The following is a 10618-nucleotide window of genomic DNA, read 5'->3' as shown; positions in this document are numbered from 1 at the left end:
TTATAGTCGCACGATAGGCGACACACACGTAACCATTGTACAGCTATAGCGGTATTATAGCGACGATGAAAACCGAGCTCGCATCGAAGTGCTCTTTCCGCTCGTTTTCGACCAGCGCCGCGCGCTAGCCACGTTTCCACCGTGGACGCGCGTTTTCCTACGAGCGCGTTATCAGCGATAACGCGACGAGATAACGTTCTGCGTGTACAATAACGCAACTATCAGAGACATTGCACACTCGATGCTCCGCGTTCTCGATTATACAAACGTTCGCGTGGCTTCGTACGTATTACGCGAGCAGCGACTACGATCTTAAACGATTATGAAAGCAACCGAGTACGAGATATTGAATACGATGGAATAATAATTATCGTGTATTTCGTTCGAGCAACATGGGTCGTATATATATATATAGAGAGAGAGAGAGAGTAAAGCGTCTCGTGGCATGCGAACTTGAATTTGTTACGTTTATTATTTCGCTCTAAGGACGTGTTATTAAATTATCATAATTGTATCTTAACACCAGGAAATGTCAAAGTCGTTAAAATTTCATTTTCTCGCGTTCGTTTCCCGAGTATTAAAGGTAGCACGTATTTATACGAGGTTTTGCAATAGTTCTGCAAACACGCGTGTATAAAGAGCACGTGCATCAAGAAATATGGTTGCAATCTTCAGATCTTAATCTTATCGAACTTGTTGTGTCATGAACTCGATACGGAAATATCGGGGCGTGGAAACTAAAATCGAAGAAACGTTTCTGGTCGATTTTTATAGAATTGAAACGTTCGGGGCAATTTCGATTGAAGAATCGTACGAACTCGTCGAAAGAATTGAGAAAATTTGCGAATGCGGTGGTTTCTATCTTTAAAAAGGGGGATAATATTATTTTACTTGAAAAAACGAACCGAACAAGTAGAGCGATATTTTTTCGTACGAGTCTTCGTTTTCGAGATAATCGATCACGAATACTGAACGGAGCGCGTGATTCGTTGCAGCGCGCGCGTCCCCCGTGCGTTCTTTACGACCGATTATCTCGAAAACAAAAGCTTTGATAAAAAAATGTTATTCTACATTTTTGGTTCGTTTTATCGTGAAGAATAATTTGTGTGATTTTGAGTGCACCATTTTTTATGGCATGCGCGTGCTCCACGCATTCTTTACAATTATCTCCAAAACTAAAGCTCTGTAAAAAATTCTATTCTACATTTTTTATTTATTTTATCGAGAAAAATAATTTGTGCAATTTTGAAAGACGCGCGTGCCCCGTGCACTCTTTACAACCGATTATCTTCAAAACTAAATCTCTGTAAAAGATTCTATTCTAAATTTTTGGTTTACTTTATCGAGAAAAATAATTTGTGCGATTTCGAAAGACGCGCATGCCCCGTGCACTCTTTACAAACGATTATTTCCAAAACTAAAGCTCTGTAAAATATTCTATTCTATATCTTTGATTTCTTTTATCGAGAAAAATAATTTGTGCGATTTCGAAAGACGCGTGTACTCCATACACTCTTTACAACCGATTATCTTCAAAACTAAAGCTCTGTAAAAAATTCTATTCTAAATTTTTGGTTTATTTTATCAAGAAAAATAATTTGTGCAATTTTAAAAGACGCGCGTGCTCCATGCATTCCTTACAACCGATTCTCTCTTAAATGGAGCCTCGTGGAAAAAAATTCTATTCTACATTTTTTATTTCTTTTATCGAGAAAAATAATTTGTGCAATTTTGAAAGACGCACATGCACCATACACTCTGTGCAACCGATTATCTCGAAAATGGATCCCCTTGGAAAAAAATTCCATTCTACGTTCTCGGTTTAGTTTCGTTCGAGGAACACCCTGTTCGACTTCGATGGACGCTTAAAAGTCACGCTTTTTCAGGGTTCAGATGCGCGGATTTACATTCGCGGCAGACATTTGGCCTTTGAGGTGTCTCGGTATCTTCTAATCGGAAAGGTCGCTGGTTGATGCATCGGCTGACCCAGTTACCCGGTTCGCTTCGTTACTGCACCAGTGAATTCATCAAGCGTTGCCTACGCAGAAATTCCGCTCGGAATCGATCGAGCGTGTATTCGAAGTCGCGGATCCTTCTCGTCGCGGGACGGTACGTCCGCTCGATGTTTTTTATTTCCCTTTTTTTTTTTTCTTCTCTTTTTTCCTCTTTTGATTAATTCGATTTTCCGTGTCGTTATCGTCGCCTATTACGCCGGCCACGTGTGCATAACAATGCTTTTGACGGCAGATAGGCGCGATAGATACCAGAGATCATTACGAAACGGAAAACAAGAATTATTAACGTCGTGTGTGTTTGGTGGAGGCACGAAATCCGTGCGAGTTTAAATTCAGGTCATGGAAACGAGACGTACGTCAGTCCCGATAACCCGCCCAATCAAAGTGTCAACTTTTCGACAGGTGAACGCGATACGACTGAACGCCTATCCGGATTTATGCACCTTACGTCTCGAGAAGTGTACTTTACGCTTGTCATTTATTCGCCGTCTTCGTCACGCGTTACTTTGGACGCAGACCGTGAAAAAAGTCTGCCAGACGTAGTCATTGAAAAAAGAATTGCACAAGGTGTTGAAGATCCTATAAGTGGAAATCTAATTAACGGAGCGGAAAGGAAACAAATGATTTTAAACGAGCGTTGAACATTTAATCGAGTCAAAGATTTTGTATTTTATCGGAACAAATATTATAGACAATTTTTCGAAATGTAATATTTCTATGATAATTCTATGATATTTGTTACTATCTGCGATTTACCGGTCGATCGTGTTATAATTTTGAAACACCCTGTACTTTTAATTTCAAGCTCGTTTCCTGTTACACTGGTACCGGAAGCGGGCAACAGAAATTGCGAAAGACAAATTCTGAATGATAATCGACTAAAAACGAAGTGAATCACGTTTACCAGAAGCAATTAAATTCCACCAAGAGTAATTGATGGTGCAGACAAAGTATCAATTTTGTTCGCGAAGGACGAACTGTGGTCTCGTAAATTAATTGATTTGTTTTGTTCTTGGAATAGGGACCAAAAGGAATTTTTCAATTTCGGTCAGGAAATTCACTATTTTCAATAGTATATTCAGTAGAATAAAAATCAATGTTCTGGAATTAATATGAATAACCAACTAATCACCGAGAAAGTAAGCACTCGAAATATACTTCGTCGAGAATAAAATTCAAGACGATTAAATTCCACGAAAGAAACGATAATTAAATTCCACAAAAAAAAAAAAGACCCATAAAAGATTACACAATCGATAGTCTGGAAAAAAGTTGCAAGCCGTGTTTTCCAATGCACGGATGATAAAATCGTACCCGGTTGAGTACATTATCGCATGGTTTCGTTCTCTTACATATTTTCCTTATCATCGACCCAAGAGGACCCATTACTTGTTCAAACTGTATGAATCATCTCATAAATTCAAACGATACACTTCGATGTTGACTCTCGTCTCTTCTCGAAGTACAAATAAATTGCATAAAAAAAATCAAGAGATGTGTATTAGAAAAGTTACTTAATCCATATTTTCGTGAAATTACTTCCAGCCGATTAATATTCTCAAAGTATGTCGAGCTGGAAACATCCTGAAATATCCTCGATTTCCGGTTGTTCGTCTCGCTTCCGTCTAAAGAGTCTCGGCCAATCGCCGCCATGAATTCTTTCGCCATCTTGGCCGCCTAAATTATTAAAATATCCAAGGCCGCTATATTAACCTAACAACAGCGTAGCCTGTAATTTTAAATTGCATTATCGTGTGCTCTGCACGTTCCTCGTTCGGAGGCGGCTCTCAAGGTAGCTCGAGCATAAAACGTATCGTGCTCTGCCTTAACAGCAGCCATAGTAATTACGTCAACGGCGACGATTATCGATTCGCGAATTCGCGAACCGCGGAAAAATTTCGAGCGTGTCGTTCAAACGCTACGATCACACGGGTCCATGTTGGCTCGAAGGGGTTCCTTTTGACCCTAAAAAAGACTTCTGTTATCGAACACCAAACCTCGACTATGAAATCGAATTCGATCTGCAGTGATATCGATCGATTCAAATCTCGAGTGCAATTGTGTAGAATTCGTTAAATTTTGTTAAATAATAGAAGAATAATGGAGTGAGAGTAAATGCATTTGTAAGTGGTGGAGACTAGAGTCTAGAATCTTTTGCTAGAGGGTGGATAACTTTTTGTTCGTGATCTCCTGATCGATGAGGTTACAGTTGTTAGAGTCTCTAGCAACGATCTGTTAGAGTCTCTAAACATACTTGTAACTGCTGAAAACTAGAGTCTAGAGTCTTTAATAAAGGATAGATAACTTCTTGTTTGTGATCTCCTGATCAATGAGATTACAGTTGTTAGAGTCTCTAGATTTGTGTACAATCTTTTCAATTCTAGAGACAAAAATAAACCGAGAGTAAATATCCTTCTAACTACTAAAGACTGGAGTCTAGAGTCTTTTACTAGAGGATAGATAAAGTTGTGATAAATTCTAGAGACAAAAATGAACCGAGAGCAAACATCCTTGTAACTACTAGAGACTGAAGTCTAGAGTCTTTTACTAGAGGGTAGATAATGTTGTGATAAATTCTAGAGACAAAAATGAACCGAAAGTAAACATACCTGTAACTGCTGGAGACTAGAGTCTAGAGTCTTTTGCTAGAGTATAGATAACTTTTTGTCCGTGATCTCCTAATCAATGAGGTTATAGTCGTTAGAGTCTCTAAATTTCTGTACAATCTTTTAAATTCTAGAGACAAAAATAAACGGAGAGTAAAAATCCTTGTAACTACTGGAGACTAGAGTCTGGAGTCTTTTACTAGAGGATCGATAACTTTTTGTTCGTAATCTCCTGATCAATGAGATTACAGTTGTTAGAGTCTCTAGATTTGTGTACGATCTTTTAAACTCTAGAGACAAAAATGAACCGAGAGTAAACGTTCTTCCAACTGTTGGAGACTAGAGTCTAGAGTCTTTTACTAGAGGATCAATAACATTTTGTTCGTAATCTCCTGATCAATGAGGTTACAGTCGTTAGAGTCTCTAACAACGGTCTGTTAAACTCTAGAGACAAAAATGAACCGAGAGTAAACATTCTTCCAACTGCCAGAGACTAGAGACTAGAGTCTAGAGTCTCTTGCTAAAGTATAGATAACTTTTTGTTCGTGATCTCCTAATCAATGAGGTTACAGTCGTTAGAGTCTCTAACAACGGTCTGTTAAACTCTAGAGACAAAAATGAACCGAGAGTAAACATTCTTCCAACTGCCGGAGACTAGAGGCTATAGTCTAGAGTCTTTTGCTAGAGTATAGATAACTTTTTGTTCGTGATCTCCCGATCAATGAGGTCACAGTCGTTAGAGTCTCCAGATCTGTGTACAGTACGTTGCAGAACTTCGTACACTTGTGTTAATCATCGAATCTCTTGGAAATAATATCGGAACGAACGTGCATAAATATTTCGTGCGTTGCACGTACGACACATTACCCGTAATAATGACAACGTTCTATTAACAACGAGTGTTTACCATATACGTGACAAATGTATTTCAAATGACGAATTTTAAATAGCGAAAGGTAAACCGCGGGAAATGCATCTTGTTAATAGAGTGAGTCACAAAATTAGTAACGGAAGTAAAAGTTGCGCGGAATGTTTGACAATCTAACCGAACGACACGTTTTGTTTAGTCTCTGTATTTCACTTATCGGTTGTTGTTAATACTTTTCCAAATACTCGCACGAACTTCGAGCACACTCTGTCGAGATTGGATCGTACGCGCGAGTTTTCTTTCTCGAATTACTCGTAGAGTACTCGAGTTTGCAACGTGCTCGTGGTTCGTTTGTACCCATCGCTGGCGAGCCTAGGTATCGACGACGAATGCAAAGAAAAGCAAACACGCCGGTAATAAAAAAAATTCTTAGAACCGTGACCGGTGGAAAAATAGCTGCGTTGCAAACGGGACCGTCGCTCGATTTTCCTTGTCCGTTTTTAACGCGCGATTGCAATTTCGGCCATGAAAAAGAAAAATAAAAACGTGCAATCACGCGCGCAGATTTTTCGCTCCTTTGTCTCGCGTGTGCGCGTTTTTCACGTGCCGCGTGATCGCACGGCTGCCACCAAATGATTTATAATCACGGTGACTTTTGTCTTTTTTTTTCTTTTTTTTTTTTTTTTTAATCCACCATCTTTTTTAGGTACCAACTCGTGATTCACTCGGTCGCGTGCACTTTGCGTAACGATTCGATCGCGCAACCGTACCTATAACGTTACTGGAACATTTTTCAACCGTTCGATATTTTGTTTATTTCGCTTTTTCGAATCGAAAATGGTTGTCTTGCTCCTTTGTGTGGTATAACGTACGATGTTCTATATAGCGAGTTTTCTTAGTAATATTATTATGGTAAGTGCATGCATTTTTGCGAGGTCGTTCCCTGGAGAAGAAGTCTCCTCTGAGAAACATTTACAAACATCTAGACGTCTATCGATGAAAGAAAACGATTAAAAAATATGTCATAAATTGTAAATTCCATGCCACGAAATTTATTTATATTTTCATGATGTTCTTCTCACGTGTGATACTATTGGATTGTTCGAAAAGTCATTTCGTTTCTTTTGGTGAGAATGAAATGAGAATGAAACACGATTTCTTTAGAGTGTATAAACATTTTATTAAATTATATATTCTCCGTTTTGGAAAACAAAATTACTTTTCGAACAACCGAATAGAATCGAATAATATGGATAAAAGTTCATAATAGCTTCACTCCCTCGTGAAGAAATCAAAGTTCGTGCACACAGAACTTTGCGAGAAACTTTCTTCGTGAGTTTCTTCGCGAACGATTAATTAAACGATATTTTGCTCTTGGTGTAAGAAATATCGAAGCACGTTAAAACAATAGGATAATCGTATGCGCGATTGAACACACCCGCGATTCGTCACGTCGTCGAAGAAGACGCGACTCGTCATGAAATCATGGAGAGTTACGTGTCGTACACGTGACATTTGTGACGTGAAAAATCGAAATTGTTAATCCGGGTGTGCAAGTAAAATTATACAATTTTTCCGAGCGATAACGACCAGATTTGTACAAACGAACGCGAAGAGATGCATATTTTTGATTAATTTAAACTGATCGTAAAACTTTCATTCTTATGGGTGTTGGTATAATTAGATATACCATGAGACAAGTTATGGAAAATTGAGACGATCGAACGAAAATTAACAAGAATATGTTTCAATTTCTTAATTGTATATTCCTGTATCAGAAAGTAAACAATTCTAATGCAAAGATGCTGAAATTTATCATTCTTAATTGGTAGGGTTCTACTGTTACTAAGCAAGTTTCTGTTTAATTGTAATTTTCTTTCCGAAAAAAGATTTCAAAGATCGATAGTTTTGCTCACGTGTTTTAGAAATGATATACCACCCTAATCGTTGTAAATTTCTGTACCAAAAAATAAGCAATCTTGAAGCAAAAATTCTAAAATCCGTTATTTCTAACAACTAGAGTTCCACAATTACTAAATTTCTGTTTAATCGTGATTCTCTTTTCGAAAAATATCTCAAAGATCGATCGTTTCGCTCACGTGTTCCAGAATTAATATACCACCCCAATCATTATAAATTTCTACACCAAAAAATAAACAATCTTGAAGCAAATCATCCGAAATCCGTTATTTCTAACAACTAGAGTTCTACTATTACTAAGTTTCTGTTTAATCGTGATTCTCTTTCCGAAAAAGATCTCAAAGATCGATCGATTTGCTCACGTACTTCAGAAATAATATACCACCCTAATCATTATAAATTTCTACACTAAAAAATAAACAATCCTGATGCAAACAGTATACCACCCTAATCATAATAAATTTCTACAGCAAAAAATAAACAATCCTGATGCAAACAATATACCACCCTAATCATTATAAATTTCTACATAAAAAAATAAACAATCCTAATGCAAACAATATACCACCCTAATCATAATAAATTTCTACACCAAAAAATAATCAATCCTGAAACAAAAAAATCTAAAATCCGTTATTTCCAACAACTAGAGTTCCACAATTACTAAACAAGTTTCCATTTAATCGTGATTCTCTCACCTAAAAAAAGCATCTCAAATATCGATCGTTTCGTTCACGTGGTTCGGTGTCGACGACAGCTTCATCGACGAGACAACGATATCCTCTTATCCTCGCCCACGTGAGTTCAGCGAACGTTTTCTCGCGTCCCGATGAAAAACGCGGGATCCTTGAACAACGACGAGACTGACGGAGTCACGGATCGAAATCCCCGAGGAAAAGAAAAGAAGAAGAAGGAGAAGAAAAAAACGACGAAAAAAAAAAAAAGACGATATCGATGATTCAGAATCACGATTGGTACGTACGCGCGAGAATATGCAGCACGCGGTCGAGCTCGCTCGGTCCTGCGTTACGAGCATGGGCGTCGTAAGGAGCGCCCATTCACGCGTGACACACGAGCGCGCTAGTACGACGCCGCGCACTCCACTTACGTTCATTCATAAAAATCGACGCGTTCCTGGAAGCCAACGCTGCTCACCCGGGATTACGAGATTCGTAAGACGCGGAAACGTTGGCGGTTTGAATCATTGACACCGGATAAGATCGTCGATCGGCCCACGTGGAACCGGATTTTTACTCGCCGACGATCGTTACGGGGAGGAAGAAGAAATAATAAAACAAAATGAAACCAGTGAGCCCACCAGAGTGACACAGCGTATATTCCCCGATACGAATTTTCACCGCGATTAAGTCACAAGTGAAACCACTCAAGAGTAGTTCTTCTGAGTTTTTCTATTCGTTTTATCAATAGAAAATATATATTTTAACGATACAATTTTAACGATACAATTTTATATTAGACACACGGTATTTGCGTAACTGTAACATTTTGAGAGAAATGAAATTTTGATACGTACGCGGTTTTTTCGCGCAACGTTGTAATATTTTTGACCACGGTGACGAGAAATGAAATTTTAACACGTACGTGGTTTTTGTGTGATATTTTAATATTTTAATAGCACTCTGACGAGAAATAAAATTTTGATAGACGCTTTTTGCCTGAGTTTGGAATGTTTTAATTATTAAAGTGTCGAGAAATGAGATTTTGACGACACAATTTTAATACACGATTTTTTTGTAAATCGTGTTCGAACATCTTCATTGCGCGTGCGTGGTATCACACGACTTGGATCGTCAAGACGCTGGAATAAAAATAGAAATTGTTCGTTACGTAATTTCTCTTGACACCTTCATTGCAAAAATTGAAAGTAATAAGTTTCTAAGGAACGGTGACTAGACTCTGTTCCTACATTTGTATTATAATGTGTTCGTTTTTTTCTCGTTAATTGGGAATTATTTTGATACAAATAAAAATTCAAACCTACATCGACTCTATTCGTATTACCGAGATATTTAATTATAAATATTTATTTGCAAATTCAGTTACTCCTTTATCGCGATATTTGCATTCACTCGGGAGCTCGGACAGGTGTGCGCCAATATCCCGAATACGATTAACATTATTGAAACAATAATCTTGTATGAATAATTACAGAAGCGATGACTTTTAGTTTTCTTATCGCGAGATGTATATTACTTATTCTCGGTGTTTAGCATTTTTTCTACGTAACATTTTTCCATCGTTCAGATCGTTCAATATCGTTACTAAACGGTCGATATTATTGTACAATATTGGCAATAATATCCAAGAACTATATCCATATGAAAAAAAGAAAATTTAATATCGTCCCGCGGGAATCTTCAAACCCAAAACCACGAGACTCGAGTCACGTGTCTTGTGAAACGTAGAAACACGCGAAACACTTAAAAGAGTTTAATATTAATTATCTCTCCGGATTAATTGTTCGATTCGTCTTTACGTTCGTTTAAAAAGATTCTACACGAGGCATCGGTTTCCACCACGATGGAAAAAAGCGCGGTTGAATAGTTGTTTTCGATTCTCGTCTTTCCTCGTGCACAATGTTTGTTATTTCCGTCGATCCGAAGCACGGTGCATCTCGACTTAAATCGTTTCGTACAAGAGATCGATTTACATAACGTACCACCGTTGGGGAGAAGACGAGTTCTATTTGTTTAGAAAGGACCGCCGCGCGCGTTAAAAATAATAATGGAAGGACAGTAAGACTTTTCAATACTCTGTGAAACTCCACTGTTTGCTTCGGGAAAAAAATTCGACGTTTGCGTCCGTTCGCGATCTCTGCTCGAAAGTGGGCGCTAATTACGTGCTACGAGAGCCGGAGAGGACAGAAAAAGAAGAAAAGAAAAAGAAGAAAAAAAAATGGAGCTTCGTTCGATGAATCATCGTCATTGAAAACATCTCGACAGACTTGCGACAGAGAGCTTTTCTTCGAGGATGCACCGAATCGCTGTGTATCGAATATTCGAATGAATATCTCCTTTATATCCACGCTTGCAATGCGCGATGCAGTGACTCATAGAATAACTTTACACTTACGGCACGTCGTTTCGAGGCTACGATTGCCTTTTCATATGCATTCTACGATCTATCGACCACGTATCGTCCGTATTATTTACTATCTCCGGAGCATCTAACGCCACGATTGTATCGAT

At 38.2% G+C, this 10618-nt stretch overlaps 1 protein-coding gene across 4 annotated transcripts in view; it reads left to right on the top strand.

The window, feature by feature from the left end:
- LOC143154784 (matrix metalloproteinase-14-like) overlaps nt 1-10618 on the top strand; it is a 57424-nt gene that overhangs the window by 20700 nt on the left and 26106 nt on the right. The gene's annotated exons all lie outside the window — the stretch shown is intronic.

The sequence above is a fragment of the Ptiloglossa arizonensis genome, chromosome 1 (assembly GCF_051014685.1).
Source record: "Ptiloglossa arizonensis isolate GNS036 chromosome 1, iyPtiAriz1_principal, whole genome shotgun sequence".
Taxonomy (NCBI): domain Eukaryota; kingdom Metazoa; phylum Arthropoda; class Insecta; order Hymenoptera; family Colletidae; genus Ptiloglossa; species Ptiloglossa arizonensis.
This window is presented reverse-complemented; position numbering and strand designations above follow the sequence as displayed.